The sequence below is a fragment of the Misgurnus anguillicaudatus genome, chromosome 3 (assembly GCF_027580225.2).
Source record: "Misgurnus anguillicaudatus chromosome 3, ASM2758022v2, whole genome shotgun sequence".
NCBI lineage: Eukaryota > Metazoa > Chordata > Actinopteri > Cypriniformes > Cobitidae > Misgurnus > Misgurnus anguillicaudatus.
Window position 1 is genome coordinate 36,857,300 of NC_073339.2, and position 26,349 is coordinate 36,883,648.

Genomic DNA, 26,349 nt, shown 5'->3' on the forward strand with positions numbered 1-26,349 from the left:
TGTAGTTTTCCTCTGACAGAGGCAGTAGACACAGATGAAGCAGAGGAGAAAACACACAACACAAACACTGACCAGCAGCATCCAGCAGAGGAAACAGTCTGATACAGGAGGAGGAGGAGAGACGGTGGTGAAGGGTCCAGAAGACACTTCTTCAAAACAAAAACCAAACATCATGATAAAATAAATAAATATTGTCTACAATATTTTTTCCCTGAGAAAGGTAAACTTTACAAGACTAGCACATGCAAAATTACAAGTAAGATTTACCAAGAATATCAGAAAATCCATCAAAATTGCTTTCTTACCAGCAAGAGAAAGACGTGTTGTTTGGTTTCCATAATAGTACACATCAGATGGGTATATCCGTTTTTCATCTTCATTTACCTTTCTCTTATGTTCAGCACAGCAATACAGTCCCTGATCAGAGACTGTAATGTTAGTAATATGTAGATCAAAAGAGTTAATGTTGGGGTTTTTAGGAAAACTGAAACGTTGGGAAGCATCTTTGTAAAAATTTGTATAATCAATTATGAGAGGGGATTGATGTTCATGAGAGCAGTTTCTTATCCATACAATGTAACCATGAGTTAAAGGACGGTCACAGTGAAGAGTGATGTTGTCTCCTGGTCTGACCTTCATCTCAACTTCTGCTCCATAGATTATTGTCTGACCGAATAATAAAACATCTACAAAAGCAGATAAATAAAAGGTAAAAAGTGAACTTTTGTCATAGGAAAACAAAAACCTTATTTCTGTTAAGACAATAGCTTTCTTACAATATAAAAATAAATAACAAAATAAAAAATATAAATGGTCTTACATATAAGTGCGCTAACAGTAACTCTTGATGTCTCCATCTCAGTGAGTGAATGTGAATAACTGACTCTGGTGATGCAGATATCAGCTCTCATCTGATTGGTTCACGCCAATGGAAAATTAAATTGAGTTTAACATTTGAAGTGTGAGAGGTTTATCAGCCAATCAGCATTGTCCGTTCTGTTTTGCAGTGTTTTGCTTTTTATTGGTTCACAAAATTGGACATCACTTAGTCTTAAAACCTTTGACCAGCAGACACACGAAAGACAAAATGTAACTTTTGTTTATGACTGATATATTTAACATCTCAGAAAAATGTACAAAAGCTGTCACTGAACCCTTTCAAAAAGTTCATGTTTGTATCTAAAGGGTGCATATTAGTACCTCAAAAGTACATATTGGTGCCTCACAGCTAAATATCTATACCTAAATGGTACATATCCATATAATTTTTTAAGGTAACCATCCCAGTGTCAGCTTTTTCTGACAGTGTACCAATACAAATTTTTATGAAACTGCAAAGCTGCACTGCAACAAAATCTAAGCATGCAAAACAGGAAACCCACAAGCCTTTCATTCAGACCACTTACAAAGCTCAACACATTTAGTGTTGTATTACGTCATTATTTTCTCACCTCATATTTCTTAGTCGATCAGAGGCCACCAAGAACAAATGTTTCCATTAGCATTTGTGGGTTTGGTTGTAAGTTTGAGACAATGTATTACACTAGGGTAGTGTTAAATTCTTAAAATAGTTTTGCGGTTATATTCTTTTGTTCTTTTATTTCTTTGACTCTTTGTTTATTGTATATATTTTATATTAAATTAAATTTGCGTATATAGTAATATAATTAGATTAAGGCTCTTTGTTTGAAACATGTAAAAATTATAATAAACATGATATTATAGCACAACTAGTTGACATTAACATTTTTTCAAGGGTTAAAAGAACCTCAACACCCATTTACAACTAACATCAGTAGGCCTACACATCATAGTCAAACCTATTACTAGGTCTATTACTCAGACTAAACAAACATGCTCTATACAGATTATGATTAAGATCTGATATCATATTTAATATTATTTAGAATAGTACTTTATATTGTATACTCTGTCAACATAGAAGGCATAGAAAGAGAGTTTGTAAACCATAACAGTATATTTTAACATTGCTGAAGTGAAGGCCAATAAATCATAAAGTGATCAACAATAATTGTGGACAGAAGTGTGCAAGTGTGTAAGTTTGTGCGTGTGATTCTACGATAAATCAGCAACAGCAGGTCATATACCCCTATACCATACACCTAGCACTACTGAGACTAAAAATCCCTTCATTTAAACAGTTGTGATGTGGGGCACAGCAGAGCAGATTTTTGGTGTAGTTTCATCTCAGGGAAGCTCAGAATATAAGAGCAGAGACAAAAATGCGACTTGCGGTTGCCGAGTTTCTATGAGGCTGTGTTAGTTTGTGGCTGTACAAAAGTGCTTAACTCTGATGTTTAATGGCTTTTGTTGTCAAATTTGGCAATTATGAAAGTAGGCTAATTTACTACATTTCTATACACCCCTTACAATGTACCTGAATACACAAGCAGCTGCTTAAAGGCGCTCTAAGCGAATCCATGTGACGTCACTTTTTGTTGATGTTTGAATTGTTTTCAAACAAACGGAGCATAGCTAACTCCTCCCCCTCCCTTCTGTGCTTTTATGAACGCGTTCAAACCCCACCCCAAAGTCCTTCTTGTCGTTTATTGGCTGGAACATTTTGTTATGGTTTCTGGTGCTAGGTTTGGCCACTTTGTTTTTATTGCAATTTGTGGAGCCTGGGCTCTCTACAGAGATCCCGTTTTTTTTTTATTTGATCAGCGGACAGGCAGCTAGCAGATAGGATAAATGCTGTATGTAACAAAAAAACGTTATGGTCTAAAACGCGTGAATTTGCTTAGAGCACCTTTAACCTTTTGGTTAACAAGACGTGCTATGTAGAAATCCTCATATATTTACAAATTTAGGGTAATGTATTTCAGCTATATAATCATTTAAATGTACATGTTCATTTATATTTTAAATGTATATATTCAGTGTGCTTAGGTGTCATTCAGGAAGTTAACCACTTAAAATTTGTGTGCTTGTATTTAACATTGGGGACTGTCCAGTGTACTGAATTTATACTGATCCAGGATCCTACACACAAAAGTTTCCAGTAGAGGTCGCCAAAATTCTTTTAAGTGTCACCAAGCCTATGTGATTTTAGGTGTTAACAGATTATGATTTTACTCATCTATGCCAAAAGATAAATAACTGTAGGTAAATAAGCAGAAGAGGCCTTAAGTCTTATAATTGTCTGTGTCCACATTTGTGTAAACTTGCAAAATAATATTTTTTTAATAGTACATTAGCTAAAACATATTTTACTTAAAAATTGCAGGAAAAGTTTCTGGTAAATATTTAATGGACTTTACTTTGGCGTGGTAAAAGTGATAAATATTTCTTAATGTTTTCTTTTTTTCTTTTTTTATATTAGCCTTACTTAAGAATCAAATTGCTTTCCTTAAACCTTGTGTTTATTTCTGCTCTAAAGTATACAACAATGTGTACTGTATGAGAAATGTGTTGCTCTGAGTCTGGGTGTAAACCTATTGCTTATAACCACAAAATCTTTCATTGCATTTGTGTCCACTAAACAAGCACTTGGTAACAGCTAGTGCACAAGAAAAAACACAGGTTGTGGTTTCCTGTTTCAAGATGTCTAAATTGTCTCTTAGAGCCACAACTTGTTCGATGTTACAGGCAGGGCCGGCCCAGGCTTTGTTGGTGCCCTAGGCAAGTTTTGAAATAAATTGAAAACTGTATTTGAATATTACGCTGTAAATATTAATGTACACTGTAAATTCTAATGTAAAGACTAATTGTAATACACTGTAAATTCTTTAATTCTATAAGCCTATTTCAAATTAATACATAAACATCAATTACCTGTATATGTTTCTGTTGCTACCTGACTTATACGCCATATAATTATAAGTTTTAATTATTTTTTTTTTGTTTATATATATATATATATATATATATATATATATATATATATATATATATATATATATATATATATATATGAAAAGGATCCTAATATGCTTAGTGTGAACTGACAAATGCCACATTAATATTGTCTAAAATGACACGTTGTCAACTCTTAAGTTTATAATGTCACATTTGTTGTAACCAAATATTGCATTAGCCAAACGCATCAAATCATGGATCGGTGCCAATGATTAGATATATGTACACTTTTCGAAAGGGGCGCCCTTCAGTCATTGTGTGCCCTAGGTAACCGCCTATCTAGCCTATGCTTTGGGTCGGGTAGGTAGATGTATGCCCTAGAGGTCGAGTTGCTCTAGGACAACTCGGAGGTATCGTACACCGAAAGTGCACATTAAATAGCGCTAGCTTAGTCAGATAGTGTCTACTTCAAAATGCAAAATATACGTTAGTAGCCAATGTTAATTGTTAATGATTTGAGACGAATATGATGTTATTTAAAGTGGCGCTCACATAGTTGTGATCAACGTCGTGATCAACTTTACTTCCGTGTTGTGTTGTTTTTCAAATTGAAACGGAATATCACACAAGGAATATTGTGCCCGTGGCTTGTGTTTTCCACTGTGAACTGATAGGATATAGAAAAGTAAACATTTCATAAGGGACTCGCAGCAGATTGATTTCTGATTGACCTCATCAGAGAATGATCGCCACAAGACAGCAGATTTTTATTATAGTTTATGAGGGCACATTAATAAAAAATAAAATAATGACACGGATCAATTGTTTATAATAAACACTGCAATATTCCATTAAAAAATAAGAATTGTTTTTATTTCATTGGGACTTTAAAACTGCAACAAAAGTCGTCTGTCCAAGGTAAAGACACAAATTCTAATAACAACAGTTTGTTAATTTAATACACACACACCAGCACTCAGTCAATACAGATAAGAGATTTCAGATACAGGTAAGTGTCATACAAAAGTCACACTTTTGTAAGAGAGTCACATTATTATTATTAGCTTATTTGTGTTTTTTAATCTCTGTTAATCTCCACTATTACATGAACAATAATGACAAAGTAAAAACAAACGGTGCTATATAGCACCAAAAGTGGTTCTTTGCTCGTAATCATAGAAGAACCGTTTTTAGTGCCATATAGCACCGGTGAAGCACCAGTGAAGCACCAGTGAAGCACCAGTGAAGCACCTGTGTAGAACCATATAGTGCTATGTAGAACCATATTTGGTGCTATAGTGGTTCTATATGGCCCCTATATGGTTCTACACAGGTGCTTCACTGGTGCTTCACCGGTGCTATATGGCACTAAAAACGGTTCTTCTATGATTACGATCCAAAGCAACAGTTTGGGTTCTACTATATAGCACCGTTTGTTTTTTTAAAGTGATATACAACTTGATGTTATCTGGCATTTAGGTTCTGAATGACACTGAACTGTGGTGGGCACCATGTCTATTATGTGTATGCTTATCCTAAAACATCTAAGCATATTGAGAATAAAAATACAACACACATCACCCTGTTTTTCAGAAAGTTTATTCAAACAGCTTAGTCTTCATCTCGTCAAATATTAATTCTAATTTTATTAAAATATAATGTATAACCTGAAAATAGCTTTGGATAACCTTAAGACTCAAATGGACTTTTATGGAAATACTCTGCAAGTAATGACTTTTTTAAACTCCCAAAATAAATTGATACATGCAGTTCTTTAATGATATTTGTGGTCATTTACAAAATATGCAAATAAGCTGTGTACTGTATATAGCTTGTGTATTCGGTAGTGTATATACAGTATTTGTACCTACATGCGGTTAATATAATTGATTGAACAACTGAGATAGCTGAGTACAAATATGTGCAGTAAGCAGTTTCTACTGGCCCAAGCTGAGTTTACACGAACTGATCAGAGAGATTCACATCTTTTCATAGTGATGTACAGATGGCAGGAGTCTATAAGTGATTTCAGAATGATGGCAGAACTTTCCAGTCTTACTCATCTCACATTGATGTTTCTCTGTCTGATCCATCTGAAGTAAATAAAAGATGTTTTACTGATAAATAACATTTGTTTAACCATACCTGACATTTTTGACATGATAAAGTTTTAGGGTTAACGGTTATGATTGAAATACCTTCATAATATTTACTGTGAGCATCGTTGCACTCTCATAACCTAAAACAACCACAAAGTGTGAAAATACGGTGCAGTGAGAAAATGTAAAATGCAAATCTGAAACAGAAACTTAAAGCACAAGTTTGCTTTGTGTTAAATGTGTTACTCTTTTATGTCTACATACATTTAAAACATTTAAAATGTGCATGATAAATTCTGTGTGCAGTCTCTGGTATACATTCTGCTCTTTAACAAAGACAAATAATCATAGTAAAAATGAAGCCAACAAAAGAAAGAGTAAATATATACCTGTAGTTTTCTTCTGACAGAGGCAGTAGACACAGATGAAGCAGAAGAGAAAACACACAACACAAACACTGACCAGCAGCATCCAGGGGAGGAAACAGTCTGATACAGGAGGAGGGATGGTGGTGAAGGGTCCAGAAGATACTTGTTCAAAACAAAGACAAACCTCATTATAAATATTAATAAAAAATATTTTATTTTGTCAAACAACATTTCTTTTTTTGAGAAATGTACAGTAAACTTTACAAGAATAACACAAGCAAAATTACAAGTAAAAATGACAAAGAACATCAGAAAATCTGTCAAAAGTGCAATCTTACCAGCGAGAGAAAGACGTGTTGTTTGGTTTCCATAATAGTACACATCAGATGAGTATGAAGTGCCACCATTTATCTTTGTCTCGTGTTCAGCACAGTAGTACAGTCCCAGATCATAGACTGTAATGTTAGTAATATGTAGATCTAAACAATTAATGTTGGGGTTTTTAGGAAGGGTAAAACGTTGAAAGGTATCTTTGAAAATCATGTTATAATCTATTATGAGAGAGGGTTGATGTTCATGAGAGCAGTTTCTTATCCATGCAGTATAGTAACCATGAATTATAGGGCAGTCACAGTGAAGAGTGATGTTGTCTCCTGGTCTGACCTTCATCTCAACTTCTTCTCCATAAATTATTGTCTGGCTGAACAATAAAACATCTACAAAAGAAAGTTAAAAGTGACCTTTTGTCATACCAATAAAAAAAATTATTTATTTACCTCATATTTATAATTTTGTTAAACAATAGCTTTCCTATAATATAAATAATAAATTTAAAAAGTGTCTTACATATAAGTGCGCTAAGAGTAACTCTTGATCTCTCCATCTCAGCGAGTGAGTGTGAATAACTGACTCTGATGATGCAGATATCAGCTCTCATCTGATTGGTTCAAGCCGATGGAAAATTGAGTTGGACATTTGAAGTGTGAGAGGTTTATCAGCCAATCACCAGTGTCCTTCTGAACACGGTCGTTCTGTTTGGCTGTGTTCTGCTATTTTTTGGTTTACAGGAAACCCACAAACATTTTATTCAGACCACTTACAAAGCTCTTCACATTTAGTGTTGTATCACGTCATCAAATTCTCACCACATATCTTAGCATCAAGAAAAAAGAATTTCACTAACCACTGTGGGTTAAGGTGTGTAGATTGTGTTTGTATTTCACTATAGGCAGTGTAAAATGCTCAAAAAAAAAAGGTTGCTCTGTTGTTTATTTTATTCAGTTTTTCTTCATGTTATATAATGCATTGAAATGTATTTAAGCAATATAATTACATTAAGGCTAGTCTTTGTTTGGAATATGTCATTTATTTATATCTTTTGAATTTCATAACTAGCAGATAATAACTTTACCAAGAGTTTAAAGAATTCACATCAACATCCATTCACTTCAGCATCAGATTTGTTTGAAATTTACATCTGTACCCAGCATACTCATGTGATGAAATTCACTAACATAAACTGTATGTGGCATAGTTAGAGAGTTTTGTAAGCAGTTACAGTATGTTTTGTGAATCAGTGCTTTTCAAATGACATGAGACAACCATAAGGAGGCAGTGTGTGCAACCTTGTAGGTGTGTGTGGGTTTGTGTGTGGATTGAGCACCATGAAAAGCGAGATGGGTCTGTCTGCGGACCGCAAGAGAGGGGCGTGCCGTTAAGGGGCGTAACTTTTAGCAGGGGGCGTAACTTTAAGTTGTCCAAGTTACACAGAACCACGCGAGACGTCAGGACGAGATGTTGTCATTCTGTCTTCTCTTCTGCCCGCATAGAGATACGGCGGCTAAAGGCGTTATTAAAGTTGCTCATCCAAGCGCCCTCATGTTTGTTCGTACTAATTTTAATGGACGGGAAGCCGACTGACGAACATCCTTTTCCCGAGAAATGGTTCGGCTACGACACATGTTGAGAAGTCACGCCAGGGGCTGAATTAAGGTCGACCGTTTCAGGTAAGCTCGCTAACGTTAGCTATGTGTTGTTAGCCTAATGTTAGATTTGTGAAGTCCGTTCTATGATGACACTTATGATCAGTAACGAGTAGTTAACAAAATCCAACAAATCTTGCATGAGTTTCATTGCTCACCTATATATTTTCCTGTTTACGATAGTAACGTTAGATATTACTACATTAGAATCTTACAGTTATTCCTGTAAGTTGTCGACATTTCAAATGACAGTTAATTAATTAATGACCTACTAAACGTCATAATAACACTGGAGTTAAAGGATGTGTGTACTACTGTCTCGTTTTTAATATATCTCTCTCAAACCCTATTCTGTTTAAGTATGGGTGCCATTGTATATTCTCATAATGTAAGCTTATTTTAAGTACAAATGTAAAATATGTTTGTTTATGGTTATTATTTTCACAGCTGCATTGATGTGAAGTGATGCAGTGGACAACTTGTGAGGGTGATACCATCCACATGCACCTTAACTGTGATGCAGAAATACCCATCTGTCTACACTTCAAAATCACAACTCAACCTTAAACATCCCATATCTGTTATGGTAAAACAATGTGGCGGTTTTCCAGACAGGGCTTATACTGTTCCCGGGCTAAAATGCATGTTTGAGCTACTGTAATTAAGAAAACACCTTGTACTGACACATCTCAACATATATCATTGCCATTGTTTTGTTTCAAGATGCACACCAGTCTTGTTTTGTAAGGTTTGTTTGTAAAAACTAAAATGTCCTAATATAAGTGCCCAGTCCTGGTTTAATCTAAACCATTGGTGACCAAACCTGTGTCTTGAGATCTACTGTCCTGCAGAGTTCAGCTCCAACCCCAATCAAACACACCTGAACCTGCCAATCAAGCATTTCAGGGCAACCTTAAAATTATAGTCAGGTGTGTTTAAAGCTGGGTTGGAGCTGAAATATGCAGGAGGGTAGATCTCCAGGAACAGGGTTGGTCACCCCTGATCTAAACAAAGGGTTTCCAAACTGTGTCCTGCAAAGTTTAGCTCTAACCCTAATCAAACACACCTGAAGCAGCCAATTAAGGTCTTACTAAGCATACTAGAAACTTACTGGCAGGTGCTCTGATGCAAGTAAGAGCTAAACTCTGCAGGACACCGGCCCTCCAGGACTGAGTTTGGGTACCCCTGACTAAGCCCTGCCTGGGAAACTGCACCAATGTGTTGAGCTGGCACCATTGGACATTACTGCTGCTGAGAAACAACCACTTTCTCAGCTCTACACAGGGTTGACATTGGATGCATTATTATTATAAAATGCATTCATGTGCACTTTACCAATACTGTACATACATCAACAGCTTCCAGCTATACACTTGAGATCAGCTCCTGATGCCTCTCATAATGCTGTGTTATAATTTATTGCAGGGTGATCTTGCTGAAAGGATATTTTTATAAACCTTTACAATGTCACCAGATGTTACATGTTGTGGATAGTTATTTTTATAAACCTTTACAATGTCACCAGATGTTACCTGTTGAGAATAATTATTTTATAAACCTTTACAATCTCACCAGTTGTTACATGTTGTGGATAGTTATTTTTATAAACCTTTACAATGTCACCAGATGTTACATGTTGTGAATGGTTATTTTTATAAACCTTTACAATGTCACCAGATGTTACATGTCGTGCATAGTTATTTTTATAAACCTTTACAATGTCACCAGATGTTACCTGTTGTGAAAAGTTATTTTTATAAACCGTTACAATGTCACCAGATGTTACCTGTTGTGAATAGTTATTTTTATACACCTTTACAATGTTACCTGTTGTGAATGGTTATTTTTATACACCTTTACAATGTTACCTGTTGTGAATAGTTATTTTTATAAACCTTTACAATATCCCCAGGGCCCGGTTTTTCAAAAGTAATCCACTAGGATTTTGGATAACGGATTGGATCAAATCTTGAAAATGGGTTTTTCAAAAGAAAAAACGGATAACATAATCGGATTAGATCACGTAATCCAATCTTGGTTTTGATCCGGATCAAACCTTTAGTTTGGGTTTTTCAAAACTTTTTTGTAGGATTTGGATCACTTTGATCCAAAAATGTGGATTAAACTGATCCCATCAGAAGGGTGGATTTAGCGTGGATTTCATGCCCAAAATGTAATGAAAACTTAAAAAATGTATCAAATGATACTATATTTGGATCATGCAGTATCTTACAAGATATTCTATTTATTCATAAGGTTTTAATTTTATTTGATCATCAGTCATGCTACAGTAATTAGGTAGGCTTTAACGTATTCAGCCTTTCAGTATAGACCTACAGCAAAGTAGAAAGAGTTTGGCATCATAAAATAATCCCCCAAACAGCTGTCAAAATTGACCAAAAACAATACATTTTATTCTGTCACTGATTGATATATATATATATCAATAAATTTTATTCTGTCACTAATTGATATATATATAAATAAAATTCAGTGTTTGTGTTGTAGGTCTCAGATGAGCAGACTGGAAGAGGATGGGATGTTTTTTTTTTTTTAAATGTGTGTGTTTTCATTTTAAATAAAAATAAACTTATATTGACCCCACATTGGCTATTCTACTTATTGCTCTTTAAATATCTATAGTTCTACATTGTGATTTCCTATCCTGATTGAGCACTGGTTATCCAGATTTGGTGATCCTGAAAAGTTCCTATCCGGATCAGATTGATCCAATCCGATGTTGCTTTGAAAAACTGTCTCAACAGTAAACTGGATTACGTGATCACGGATCGCAAAAAAAAGGATTACTAAATCCAGATAAATTTTATCCGGATTAAACCTTTTGAAAAACCGGGCCCTGATGTTATCTGTTAGCCATTTCTTATAAAACCACGTGAGCTCTGTAGATTCCTCTTAAAACTTAAAAAGAATTAAGTCTGCAAGTTTGCAAATGAATTTCATCTTGGTTTAATATTAAACTGTCTAAGGTGCACATTTACCTAAAAAAAGACAAAATCACCCTCACTGTGTAACAGTTCACGATTTAAATATTGGTATGCCTCGGTACTTTAATAATTTTAGGTTGGTAAATATGTCCATATATGCCGTATGTGGCCATATTGTCTACCCACGTTAACAATGACGATGGATGAGACAATATAAGACCATCTGAGCGTCTTATGAAGCTTCCTCCGTGCCCTCAATTTAAAACATTTACGGCAGTAACGTTATTTGTGAAAAAGTGAAAAAGGCATTATGTCCCCCTTATGTTGTAATTGTCTGTGACAAGCAAGCACTATTATAGTTATGTTACAGTCGAGCTTAACTATGATGCCTTATTACTCTCAAAGTCAAATTTGACAGGGAATGATGACAGTTCTTGATATCTTACATTGCATTTCTGCTCATTTCTTAAAGTTTACTTGAATACACAAACAGCTGTTTACCAAATCTGTTGGTTAGTATGATGGTTTGTTCATAAATCCACATATATTTACAAATAACTGTAAGAAAAGGAAGTACAACTACATTTATTCTGTATCTCTCAGAAATGATACACTGACTACAAATGTTTGCTTGTATTTAATATTGGGCGCTGTCCAATGTGCTGAATTTCTACTGATCCTCTACTACACAACAGTTTCCACCAGGGGTCGCCAAAACTCTATAGGGGTCACCAAGTGTTCTTGATTTAGGCATTTATTGATTATAATTTCACTCTTCAGACGAAAAATTACTTCATGAAGAATCACAAAAAGCATTATGTCTGCCTTCGTACTTGTACAAATTTGTGTAATCTTGCAAAAGAATACATTTTTCTCTTATTATATATATATATTATTAAGATATGGTTTTCTTTTTAGATTTGCAATATGATCATCTATTAAGCCATTTAAAATAGATTTTATTGCACTTTTGTAAATCGGCAACTTTAAACAATACATTGTCTTATTAGTCTTCAAAAAAGCTTTTATAGTTTGGTTGCATTTAAAAGCAAGATTCTTCTGTATTACTGTTAGATTATTCAACAATCATTGAAATCATTGCTTCACGCTCAGGTCTGCTGAGATGAAGTGACTCAGATTGAAAGATCCTACTGACCTCTGTCTCTATCAGTCTTTTCTTGCCTCTTTCTCCATGGATGTATCCTCTGCTAAAACTCACTACTACCACTCAAATATCAACAGCTCACCTGACTCTCATGCTCTCTTTAAAACCTTCTCTGCTCTTCTTTGTGCGCCTGCCCCCCACCTTCATCTAACTTAACACTAACAGCTGATCTACTGGATCTATCTACCGCTTTTGACACTATCAGTCACCACATCCTCCTGTCAACCTTCAGGGCTATGGGTGTTTCTGGAAGGGTGCTATATGGTTCAAGTCTTGCCTCCCAGGCAGATAATTTTTTTTGTGTTAAAAATGTCAAGCTTACTGAAAACAAAAGAACAGATCAATTGAGATTTTGGGGGTCAATAAAATATATTTTTTGTACCAGTGAGACACCATAGACACATGTAGCTATAAAATATTTTGTTTGGCTGTTCAAGAATAGTTTGCCATATAGTTTTGTGCGGTTTGGTACGTATTACGTAATCAACGGGATATCATTATTGTGCAATTCCCTGCCGTTTAATTTCATCAAAACACAAAAAACTAAAACATACAAATGCATTTTTATTATAAATTGATCCGTTTGCGAGGCAATACCATACCTGGTAAGTAACCTCGACGAAGTGCGATCCAGAAGATATGTGCTCTTGGCACCTAAAAAACATGGAAATAATTCCTAATTGATGTCAAAATTAGTGTATGCTGACAAGTCTGAACATCATTTATTAATTCTGTCGCTTTTATAAACTTTATTAACATGCATCTAAAATTGGAGAAAATGTATACACCATAGCGCCTCTAGTGGAAGTTTTACCCGAAAAGTACAGGGAAATGTACTTTCAGGTACGTATTTCAGGTTTTTCAAAAATGTAGGTAGAGTAACGTATTTTCCAATGAGCCTGGGTTGATATCTTCTTTTGTATTCATCTTTTGTCCAAGAACATAGTCTATGTGCTGAGAGTGTAGCGGAAAACTGCCGACACAATATGTGTCTCAAATGCACCACAAACTGACCACATAAACAAGCACTAACACATTCACACATTTCATGTCTGTTTTAGTCTCATACAGTATGTGCTGAAGTTAAGTGGAAACATTTGTGGTTAAGATTATGATGGAGACTGAAAGACCATTCCACCAAAAAAAAAAAAAAAGTTTCTGAAGAAAAACACACTTCATTTTGAGGATGTACACTTTTATCTGTACTAAAGAACCAAATGCACGAGTTTTAACAATTGTTATTGTTATTTGGTCCATCTGTAACGTAAATCTACTTATATTTGAGCTATACTAAGCAGGCCCAAAATGCTTACATCTCTTAAAATGCCCTGTCCTTTATTTAAGAGAAATGTAAATACATAACTTTAAACCACTACACAGGAAACCCAAACATCCTGTTATTTTTATGCCATCATTGTGCTTGGTTAGCTTTAACAAAAGGCCTGAGACACATACAAAACAACATTATGTAATTATAATCATTTTATTCTCATTCTTGACCACATTTTATCTATGTATTAAGAGAGGGCCAGATGCTCTGGCGCACCACACCAAATATTCAGTGAAACAAATTAAAACATCAAAGAGAGCAAAAAATGCTAAATATTTAGCAGAATTATCTAGAGACATGCAGCTGGACCAAAAAAGTAACTTTTTGAGTTGGACATTCTTTAAATGGCAATGCTTTTTAAATGTATACATACATAATTAGTGAAAAAGTTACAATGATAACGGCACCTGAACTTTTGTAACCATCAGAAAGTTCATCAGAATCCTCATCAGAAGTTTTGTACCGTGTCTGTTCTGACCGGAGCATAAATACTGAAGTCTGAACTCTGCTGTTGTTTCTTCTTGGGTCGTTTCTGTCTTCTGGTTTTTACATCCAAGGAAGCATAACACACCTCTTCACCATCACCCTGAAATATACACAGAATTACATTAGAAACATATTCTCATTCTGAATCAATTCTGTTAAGTGTTTTGTTTATATAATAAGACATTTTTTTAAATTATGCATAACATATTTGGCAACTTTCACTAGCAAGTCAGTGCCTTTGGTGTCTGTAATCTTCAATGAGGTAGGAAAACATGAGCCTGTTTGTGATGTTCATACCTCAGAAGTGTTTCTACTTTTCATTTTTTCCTTGTGATCAGTTCCACTATCTGAAATGAATAGTTAAAATAAGAAAAACACCTCTTTCATAAAAATTGGTTTATGCAAAAAACATGACTAGCAAAAGCTATTATTCCACATAATAAATTAAAAAAAGATAACAAGGAAAAAAGTATAAATAGTACCTGTAGTTTTCCTCTGACAGAAGCCATACACACAGATGAAGCAGAGAAGAAAACACACAACACAAACACTGACCAGCAGCATCCAGCAGTGGAAACAGTCTGATACAGGAGGAGGAGAGACGGTGGTGAAGGATCCAGAAGACACTTCTTCAAAATGAAAAATAAAGATAAACATCTAAATAAAACAAAGAATTATTTGTATTGTAAACATTTTTTTTCTCTGAGAAAGGTAAACTTTACAAGAATGACACATGCCAATTTACAAGTAAAATTTACAAAGAACATTAGAAAATCTGTTAAAAGTGCTTTCTTACCAGCAAGAGAAAGACGTGTTGTTTGGTTTCCATAATAGTACACATCAGATGAGTATATAATGCCCTTTTCATCTTTATTTACCGTTTTCTCATATTCAGCACAATAGTAGATTCCCAGATCAGAGACTGTGATGTTAGTAATATGTAGATCAAATGAATGAATGTTGGGGTTTTTAAGAAAACTGAAACGTTGGGAAGCATCTTTGTAAAAATTTGTATAAGCTATTATGAGAGAGGGTTGATGTTCATGAGAGCAGTTTCTTATCCAGACAATGATGTAACCATGAGTAAAAGGACGGTCGCAGTGAAGAGTGATGTTGTCTCCTGGTCTGACCTTCATCTCAACTTCTTCTCCATAGATTATTGTCTGACTGAACAATAAAACATCTAAAGCAGATAAAAAGGTAAAAGTGCAATTTTGTCACCAATACAAAACATTTTTTTTTTTACTTTATATTTCTATTTCTGTTAACACAATAGCTTTCTAACAATATTAAAATAAATCACAGATGAAAAATATATATAATTTGTCTTACATATAAGTGGAGCAACTCTTGATGTCTCCATCTCAGCGAGTGAGTGTGAATAACTGACTCTGATGATGCAGATATCAGCTCTCATCTGATTGGTTCACGCCAATGGAAAATTAAACTGAGTTGGACATTTAAAGTGTGAGACGTTTATCAGCCAATCAGCAGTGTCCTTATGAACAGTTTCGTACTGTTTGGCTGTGTTCTGCTTTTTATTGGTTCATAAAAGTGGACTTCACTCTTAAAACCAGCAGATAGACATGAATGACAAAATTAGACTTTTCTTTATGAATGATATGTTTAACATATTTGATTCTAACATGTGTATAAGAATAAAAATGTCAAAAAAATTATTCCTATTTAAAAAGAAACTGGTCCGTTAAGTCAAAGTTAATCTCGGGGACTATAATGAATAAGTCTTTTTGTTTTGTTATGTCTCTCAGAAAAAGGTACAAAAGCTGTCACTGTACCCTTTTAAAAAGTACACCTTTGTTTCTAAAGGGTGCATATTAGTACCTCAAAAGTGCATCTACGTACACCTAAATGGTACATATCCGTATCTTTAAAAAGGGTACTGTCCCAGTGATTGCTTTTAGTAGACATTTTTTCTGACAGTGTACTAATACAAATTTATATGAAACTACAAAGCTGCGCTGCAACAAAATCTAAGCATTCAAAACAGGAAACCCACAAACATTTTATTTAGACCACTTACGAATCTCAACACATTTAGTGTTGTATCACCTCATCAATTTCTCACCTCATATCTCTTAGTCGATCAGAGGCCACCAATGTTTCCATTAGCCTTTGTGGGTTTAGGTGTTTGTTTGAGTGTATGTATTTTACTGGGGCAGTTTAAAATGCTTAAAATAGTTATGCGGTTTATTTTATTCTTTTATTTAGTTGACTCTTTGTTCATTTTATATATTATTTTACATTATAATGTTTATATAGTAATATAGGCAGATCTTTGTTTGAAACATGTCATAAAGAATTAAAATAAACATAATATTATAGCACAACTATAGTTCACATGAACATTTTTCCAGGTGTAAAAAAAATTCACATCAATACCATTCACAGATGATATCTGTACACATCATACTCAACCTCAGTCTAATACTGAGAATTACTGACTTAACTACAGACTAAACAAATATACATCATGTAAGGATCTGAGATCAGTGGCAATATTTAATATTATTTGGAAGAGTACTTTATATTGTATATACTATATTTTTTCGCCTCTGTGACTGTCACTTGGCATTGACCACTGTGATGAAATTCTGTCAATGCTACAGTATGTAGAAATTTAAGATAATGTATTTCAGCTATATAAGCTAAAAGTCATTTGAATGTACATTTTCAAATATATATTTAAATGCGCTAATGTATCATTCAGGAAGTATAACCACTTACTACAAATGTGTGCTTGTATTTTACATTGGCGGCTGTCCAGGATGCTAATTTTCTACTGATCCTCTAAACAAGAGTTTCCAACAGGGGTCGCCAAACTCTCTTAGGTGTCATTAAGCCTTCTTGATTTTAGGTGTTAACAGATGCCAAATGATAAATAACTGTAAGTAAATAAGCAAAAAACAAGAGGCATTAAGTGCTGCTTATCTTGTAATTGTCTGTGTACACATTTGTCAGAAGCTGTGCAAACTTGCAAAAAATTAAACTTTCTGTACTTTGGCATGCTAATAGTAATGCATATTTTATATTAGCATTAAGTACTTAAGAATCAAATTTCATTTGTTAAACCTTGTGTTTACTTCTGTCCTAAAGTAAACAACAATGTGTACTGTATGAGAAATGTGTTGCTTTGAGTCTGGGTGTAAACCTATTGCTTATAACCACAAAATCTTCCATTGCATTTTTGTCCACTAAACAAGCATTCTCTAACACCTACTTGTGCAAAACAAACACAAGGTTGTGGTTTCCTATTTCAAGATGTCTAAATTGTCTCTCAAGAATTACAAACTTGTCCGATCTTACCGGCAGGGCCGGCCCAGGCTTTGATGGTGCCCTAGGCACATTTTGAAATAAACTGTAAAACTATTACTGTATTTCAGTATTATGCTTTAAATACTAATGTACACTGTAAATTCTAATGTAAAGAATAATTCTAATACACTGTAAATTCTTTAATTCTGTTAACGTATTTAAAAAAATTAATAAACATCAATGAGTGACATTATGCTTACCTGTATATTTCTCTGTTTGATGCTACCTGCCTTTTACACCTTATTTACACCACAAGTATCTATTTTTATTCATTTAGTGTAATTGACCAATGCCAAGCTTATATTAGTCCAAAATGACATGACATGTTCCTAGGCACCCGCCAATCTTGTCTATGCCACAGGCTGGCCTGGGATACTGATAGATGTATGCCCTAAAAGGTTTACATTGTTTGTGTTATAAATAGTACCAGCTAAAGGTCGCGTTAACCAAACATTTTCAGTCTACGACAGATTATTTTTAGTAGTGACAGAAATATCTGAAACTAATCTGTCATATCTATATCTTTTTAAAAGGGTACCGTCCCACTGTCAGTTTTGTACCTTTTTCTGACAGCGCACCACTATAGATTTGTATGAAACCGCAAAGTAGCGTTGCAACAAAATCTAAACATGCAAACAGGAAACCCACAAGCCTTTCATTCAGACCACTTACAAAGCTTGTCACATTGACTCTTATCAAGTCTTCAAACTCTCACCCCACATCTTAAATTATCATTGGGCACCAAGAATAAATGTTTCCATTAGCCTTTGTGTGGCTTTGGGTGTTGACTTGAGTGTATGTATGTGTCTTCTTGTTAAACATCAGTACACAAATTATTGAGCATATTAAGGCCTCCCTCTTTTATTAGAACTACAACTAAAAAACGTATATTTTTAAATACATTTTTTAAGGTTACGGGTCAGGTTCAGATTAAAGGAATGGGATAGAATATACAGTTTGTACAAAATAAGAGTCATTATGTGAATGGAAAGTCACCATAAAACAGTGTGTGTGTGTGTCTGTGTGTGTGTGTGTGTGTGTGTGTGTGTGTGTGTGTGTGTGTGTGTGTGTGTGTGTGTGTGTGTGTGTGTGTGTGTGCGTGTGTGCGTGTGTGCGTGTGTGCGTGTGTGCGTGCGTGCGTGCGTGCGTGCGTGCGTGCGTGCGTGCGTGTGTGTGTGTGTGTGTGCGTGCGTGCGTGTGTGTGTGTCTGTGTGTGTGTGTGTCTGTGTGTGTGTGTGTGTGTGTGTGTGTGTGCGTGCGTGTGTGCGTGTGTGTGTGTGTGTGCGTGTCAGGCACGGATTAACGCACGGGCCTACTGGGCACTTGCCCAGGGCACTTGGCCACCAGGGGGCCCTGTCAAATTTACTGTGTCTATTCTTTTCAAATAAATATTTTAATTTTATTTTCAGTACAATTGTGTTAAATATTGAGGGTAATGTGATTTTTTTTTTTGCAGTTGCAAAGTATTAACTAGTAAATAAATCAAATAAATAATTTAAATGTATTGCTGCGCTGTTGATAGGGACATCTAGAGGCGAGTAAGAAGCATTGCGTAATATAAAAGTCACGTGTAGAAGACGGTTACTCAAAAACTAAAACAAAAATTAGTTTAAACCACAACCAAGTGGTTCAATGATAAGAAAGCATAAAAAGGACAGCTTTTCCTCACCCTGCCAGTCAGCAACTGTGAAGGAGAACGTTCATTTTCTCCAATTGCAAGCAAGAGTAAAAACTAACTAAGAAGCAAAATGTGTCAAGGACGTCTAAATTCACTGCCTTTAATGGCCATTGAATGCGATCTTGTGAGGGAACTGGATTTTGATGATGTTGTGGAAGTGTTTTCTTTGAGGAAATCGAGAAAGATACCCCTCAGCTAAAGTTGAAAAATATTCAACTTTGGTAAAAGCTCCGCTCATCAATGTCAGTTCTAAAGCGGCCGACCAATCACAGTGGAGGAGGGGGCTGGACAAGTATCACAGCAACCAACCATCTCACAGCTGACGTATCAGAGCTACCAAAGCGCTTAGCTGAAGAAAGCTGGCAATCGGCTTTGTCCAGGCATTTTCAGACGCGTTTAAAAGTTTTGGTGTACACAACCCCTAAAAGTTTTGGTGTGTCCAGTCCCACAAAGCTTTTATGCCCGCGACCGGCGCATGTTTTTAATCGATTGCAATGGAAACTCGTCGCTTTTCAAATAAGCAAGCAGCTAGCGGGTTTTTCCGAGCTGAAAACCGGCGCTCTCGTGTTTTTTTCGCGCTGAGCGCCGAGAGGTCAAAATATTCAACTTTGAGTGAAAGGCTCTGCTCGTCAATGTCTGTTCTCACACGGCCGTCCAATTACAGTGGAGGAGGGGCGGGACATTACCACAGCAACCAACCTGCTCACAGCTGAAGAAGTATCACAGCTACCAAGCGCTCAGCTGAAGAAACAGCTGGCATTCGGCATCCTCAAGGCGTTTTCAGCCGCGTTTAAAAGTTTTGGTGTGTCCAGCACCTAAATGCTTGTGGTGGAGAACGACAGTTACACATGAAATGTAATGAAATGTCTACTAAATGTAGAAATGTTAAATATTTATGGAATTTTCTCCTGTGATATGATTTGGAGAGGTCAGAATCTTTTTGATGTTGTACAGTATGTTGTATGTTGACAGATACTGGTGAGATATAAAAAAAATTGTGGTGTGAAAGTACAGAATATTGTGTGCATTCTCTCCCCGCGTATTAGTGCCATTGTTAATCCTGTAAAATGGGACATACAGGCAGAGGCGAACCAACACTTGAGCCCTGTGCATACAAGTGCAACGCTGTTGCCCAAAAAATTAGTAAAGGGGGCCTTTGAGACATCAGTGCCCAGGGCACATCATCGCCATAATCCGTCCCTGGTGCGTGTGTGTGCGTTCGTGATCTCACAGCAGATCGTCAGCTCCGTGCTTTCCAAATGCACTTAAACGCCCATAAGTGGCAGAAGATGATACTGTTGAGCGCTTTCTAAAATGCACTGCGCAAGCGCAAAACATAATTGAATCTTAATGACACATTTTAGCATACTTTTCATTAGTACACTACTAACCTAATCCTAATATAAGCATTAACAATAAACATAACTCTTCTGAGACTAAAACTCTCCTCTTCACTTCACCCTTCACTGCCCATCCATTCAAATGAACTTCACAAGGTATCACTGCGTCTTAAAAATTAAATGTTGTTTAATAGGATCTATCGTCCAAGAAATCACAGATTTTTAGTATTTTACTTTAGGCGCTGTCCAATGTGCTGAATTGTTTACAGATCCTCTTCACAAGAGTTTCCAACAGGGGTCGCCAAAACACAACAAAACTGATCAAAGTTTTTTGAAATGGTTTATATATATATATATATTTTTTTTTTTGTTAAAAATGAATCTTCTGCTGAAGTAAATGAGCTTGGCTGTAGTGACAGTGTCAGTTAATATAATACACTTAATTTAAAGTTCACTTAAAATCAGAAAAAAATTGGCCACAATATCATTGTTGCTAGTAAAGAGGATCATTTCATTTCAAAACAGAACAAATAAATATCCATGGATGTCATGAACAGTTCTCCCAAGTCGTGATTTTTTATTTCTTTTGCTCTGTTTTGTGATGCTGGCTTTCTGATAATTTTCCATTTTCACTAATTTCTTAACAAAAAATTTGTTTTATGTGTATTAAGTTGATTGAGAATATACCCTTTGGGCAATTTTAAAGATTACGTAGAATTTGTGATAAACAAATTCACATCTCACACACATACAATGTATGTAACATGTAAAGCAGCTAGCACATCCAGAAAGGAAATCTTCTCCAGCTGACTGACATTGACATTGTCTGTGTTTGACTACTTTGTTGTTAAACTGAAAGAATGTCTGAATCCACTCATATGGAAATATAAATTAACACAGCAGGGTTGAAAAAACATCACTGCATTTCCAAATGAAGGTCAAGTGTTTATTTTCTTATATTTTTGGTATACATGTATGTGTAGATTTAAACTGAATATGATATTAATTAATCTCATTGTTCATATACTGTAGTGTGAAGGCCACAAACCATTTTAATTTGTGATATTTTAATAGCATCTTAGCTCTATTAAAGATAAAAGTCTCGAGTGGATTTCAGGTATAGCACAATGAAATATATGTGCTATCATTTGTTCTCTTGGCTATGGGGTGCTTGTAGATACTGTATTTTAAGCACTATTAAAGATATGAAAGACTTTTTATGTGTTACAGTATGTGCAATATTGTGAAAATATTATTATTGAATAGATAAAAAATGCATGAATTGTAAATTCTTGTGACTCACATAACTAATTGTATTTTTGATGCGTTTTACTGTTATTGTAATAACAACACTGTTATATAAAAGGAATACTAAAAAGTAACGGTACATTCACACGGGGCGAAAGCGTTAACACTTGATGGAAGGCGCATGTCTGAAGCATGGCCAAAAGGTAAAAAAATATTTGTTTCTGTTTTTCGACGATGTGAACAAAGATGGGCCAAGTTGAGGAGTGATTTAGCTGAAACTGCAACAAAGTCGTTGTTTATTTACTCTACTGCTGGTCTTCTCAAAACAAGTTGCTGTTTCTTTTTCGTTTGTGGGTTAATCTGGCCAAACTGCTTCTTCATCCTTACACCGTCGCAGCTATACGCACAATATAATAAGCCCTTTAAACTCCACATTTTCAAAACAGTTAACGCACATGCCTAAACAGTGGCACTCGTGGTCAAAATGACACATTCTGTTTGCAAAAGGCTGTGCCAAAACATTTGAAATATGCAACAAAAGCTAAATTTGCCTTCAAACAACACAACTTGCACACAAGTATATGAGCTCTTTCAGTCAAGCATTACAAAGTGGACAACAAAATACAAAATACTCAGTGCGAATCAGTGCACCATTGCCTGTCCGTGTAGCCTATTGCCAGTGCCATTTGTTGTATTTCTATATAGGCTGTGTCAAAGTTGCCTTTTTACAAAGAATTGTATCCAGAATAGGAAATGCTTTGATGCATTTTTTAATTGTTTTTATGACAATCATTTTTTTTCAATACTGTAAATATTACAAAGAATACATCTAAACCAAAACACAGTAAAATCTATTGGAGTAGCTATAAGACAGCCACTATTGATACCCAGTCTCTTCTGTCTTGACGATGGGCCACATGGCCTCATCCACATCACATTTATTAATTGAGATTAATATCCTCTCTTGCAATGCCCCTTAGGGAAAAATCTTCATTCATGCCTTATCCGACCTTGACATTACTCTGCATCTTTTTCTTGGGCAGCAGCAGTCATTGCAAGGGCATTTGCTCATAAGGATGGTGATCATAAACCTTCCACCTTCAAGCACTAAAGAACTCCTTTATCGGATTCAAAAATGGGGAATATGCTGGGAGGAACAGCATTATCATATGAGGGTGTACCCCATAGCATTTATTGACAAGGCAAGAGTGGTGGAAACCTTAGACCTCCTCCATCCATGTTGGCAAAGAACACCACAGACGTGGCATCTTTTTTTATAAGGCCTGCCGTGCAGACTGATTGCTATTTGAAGACTTATGTGAAGGAGTGTCAAACATGTGCTTCAGTGAGTTCATACTGATCTAGGTAGTTTCTTATAGATGGTTTCTGTTTGGTTATCATAGCTAAAACAATGGAGTTTGGACTGCTGAATAACATCCGTGTTAACTGTTTTGCAAAAGGGTGGGGAAAATGTGTCAATCCAATGAGAAAGAGTTAACACATGTGCAAGACGTGTCTTCTGCTCTGCTGTGATAGTGATGATGAAAACTGTCTGGATCCTAGTTTCTTTAACCAGGTCAAAGCAATGAAGAAAAACTGTAAGTTCACTTAAAAATTAAAATTCTGTCATTGTTTACTCACCTTCATGTTGTTCGAAACATGAATGAGTTTTTTTATTCTGTTGAATAGAAAATGATGATAAATGATGGTAAACAAGCACACAGAAGTCAGTGAGTATCATCAACTGTGGTCTTACCATCATTTATCAAAATATCTATCTTTTAATCTTTTGTTCAACAACATGGCATGTGCTGATACTATCACACTCTAAAAAAAGGATGTGTTGTCCTTATCTAGACACAAGATGTGTTATTGTAACACATTTGTTTTAAAAGTGGAAAGAGTGTACGGGAAAACTGCCGACACAGTATGCGTCTCAAATGTACCACAAACTGACCACATAAACAAGCACTAACACCTTCACACATTTCATGTCCGTTTCAGTCTCATACAGTTTGTGCTGAAGTTGAGTGGAAACTTTTGTGGTTAAGATATAATGACGACTGAAAGACCTTTCTACCAAAAAACTGTCTCTGATGAGCATTTCAAGACGATTTTTATTTAAGATGAAAACTTTTGTACACATCTGTACTAAAGAAACAAATGCATGAGTTTTATCAATTGTTTTTGTTATTTGGTCCATCTACTGTAACATTAATCTAACATTGAGCTATACTAAGCAGGCCCAGAATGCTCACATCTCTTAAAAAACGCCCAGTCCTTTATTTAAGAGAAATGTAAATACATAACTATAAACCACAACACACAGGAAACCCAAACATCCTGTTATTTTCAGGCCATCATTGTGCATGATTAGCTTTAACAAAAGGCCTGAGACACATACAAAACAACATTATAATTGTATTTTCATTCTTGACCATATTTTATCTCTGTATTGAGAGATGGCCGGAAGCCACGGCCCACCATGCTTAACATTCAGTGAAAGACAATGAACATCAAAGAAAGCCGAAAGTGCAATATATTGGTGCAGAATTACCGGTATGTAAAGACACAGTGGACCAAATAGGTGATGTTTCACTATTCTTTAAATTGCAATGCTTTTTCAGATGTAGACATAAAAAAATAGTGAAAAAGTTACAATGATAACGGCACCTGAACTTTTGTAACCATCAGTAAGTTCATCTTAATCCTCATCAGAAGTTTTGTACTGTGTCTGTTCTGACTGGAGTATAAATACTGACGTCAGGACTCTGCTGTTGTTTCTTCTTGGGTCGTTTCTGTCTTCTGGTTTTTACATCCAAGGAAGCATAACACACCTCTTCACCATCAATACCCTGAAATATACACCAAATTATTTTAGAAACAAATTATCATTCTGAATCAATTCTGTTAAGTGTTTCTACAATTAGACATTTTTGTACTATGCATAACATTCTTGGCAACTTCCACTAGCAAGTCAGAGCCTTCCTTGCCTGTATTATTCAATGAGGTAGGAAAACATGAGCAGGATTGTGATGTTCATACCTCAGAAGTGTTTCTACTTTTGATCTTTTCCTTGTGATCATTTCCACCATCTGAAATGATTTGTTAAAATGAGAACACCACTTCTTTCAAAACAATTAGTTAATGCAAATATGAACATGACTTGCAAATTTGCCGAAAGTCAAAATGATATCAAGGAATGTATGAATAGATACCTGTAGTTTTCCTCTGACAGAGGCAGTAGACACAGATGAAGCAGAGCAGAAAACACACAACACAAACACTGACCAGCAGCATCCAGCAGAGAAAACAGTTTGATACAGGAGGAGGAGGAGAGACGGTGGTGAAGGGTCTAGAAGACACTTGATAAAAAAAAAGACAAACATCTTGCTTACCAAATGTTGTAAACAAATGTTTTTCTATGACAAAGGTAAACTTAACAAGTATAATATATGCAAATAATAATAATAATAATTAAAAATGACAAATAACATCAGAAAATCTGCCAAAGGTGCTTTCTTACCAGCAAGAGAAAGTTGCGTTGTTCTGTTTCCGTAATAGTACACATCAGATGAGTATATAATGCCTTTATCATTTACCTTTTTCTCATATTCAGCACAGTAGTAAAGTCCCAGATCAGAGACTGTAATGTTAGTAATATGTAGATCAAAAGAATTAATGTTGGGGTTTTTAAGAAAGCTATAACGTTGGAAGGTATCTTCATACATTATTGTATGATCTATTATGAGAGAGGGTTGATGTTCATGAGAGCAGTTTCTTATCCATACAATGTAACTACGATTTACAGGACGGTCGCATTGAAGAGTGATGTTGTCTCCTGGTCTGACCTTCATCTCGACGACTTCTCCAGAGATTATTGTCTGACTGAACAATAAAACATCTACAAAAGCAGGAAGAATATAAATGATCTTTTGTCATACCAATTCAAAACTAGTTTTATATATATTTCTTTAAGACAATAGCTTTCTTTCAACATTAAAATAAATTATTTGAAAAGCAGTTGAAAAAATATAAATGGTCTTACATATAAGTGCGCAAACAGTAACTCTTGATGTCTCCATCTCAGCGAGTGAATGTGAATAACTGACTCTGATGATGCAGATATCAGCTCACATCTGATTGGTTCACGTCAATGGAAAACTAAACTGCGTTGAACATTTGAAGTGTGAGAGGTTTATAAGCCAATCAGCAGTGTCCTTATGAACAGTTTCGTTCTGTTTGGCTGCGTTTCTGCGTTTTTATTGGTTCATAAAACTAGACATCACTTAGTCTTAAAACCTGCAGACACACGAAAGACAACATTTAACTTTTGATATGTTTAACATCACTGTATATTTTGATTTGATGTGTACAAGCATAAAAATGTCAAAAGGCCTGTCACATGTTTTCTTCCAGTTTAAAAAGAAATTGGTCCGCTAAGTCAACGTTAATCTGGAGTACCAAAATGAATGAGTTTCTTTGTTTTGTTTTGTTATGTCATTTACTATTAGAAAAAGGTACAAAAGCTGTCACTGTAACCTTTCAAAAAGTAC

The 26,349-nt window shown here is 35.3% G+C and overlaps 2 long non-coding RNA genes across 2 annotated transcripts; both read right to left on the reverse strand.

The window, feature by feature from the left end:
• LOC129445493 (uncharacterized) lies at positions 1 to 25,965 on the reverse strand. The gene is made up of 3 exons (XR_012360554.1): positions 25,842 to 25,965; positions 25,320 to 25,697; positions 1 to 149 (listed from the first exon to the last, which is right to left on the reverse strand). It is a non-coding gene; the product is annotated as an uncharacterized lncRNA (long non-coding RNA).
• LOC141353446 (uncharacterized) lies at positions 23,928 to 25,240 on the reverse strand. The gene is made up of 3 exons (XR_012360545.1): positions 25,012 to 25,240; positions 24,839 to 24,888; positions 23,928 to 24,648 (listed from the first exon to the last, which is right to left on the reverse strand). It is a non-coding gene; the product is annotated as an uncharacterized lncRNA (long non-coding RNA).
• Positions 25,966 to 26,349: the final 384 nt, after the last annotated feature.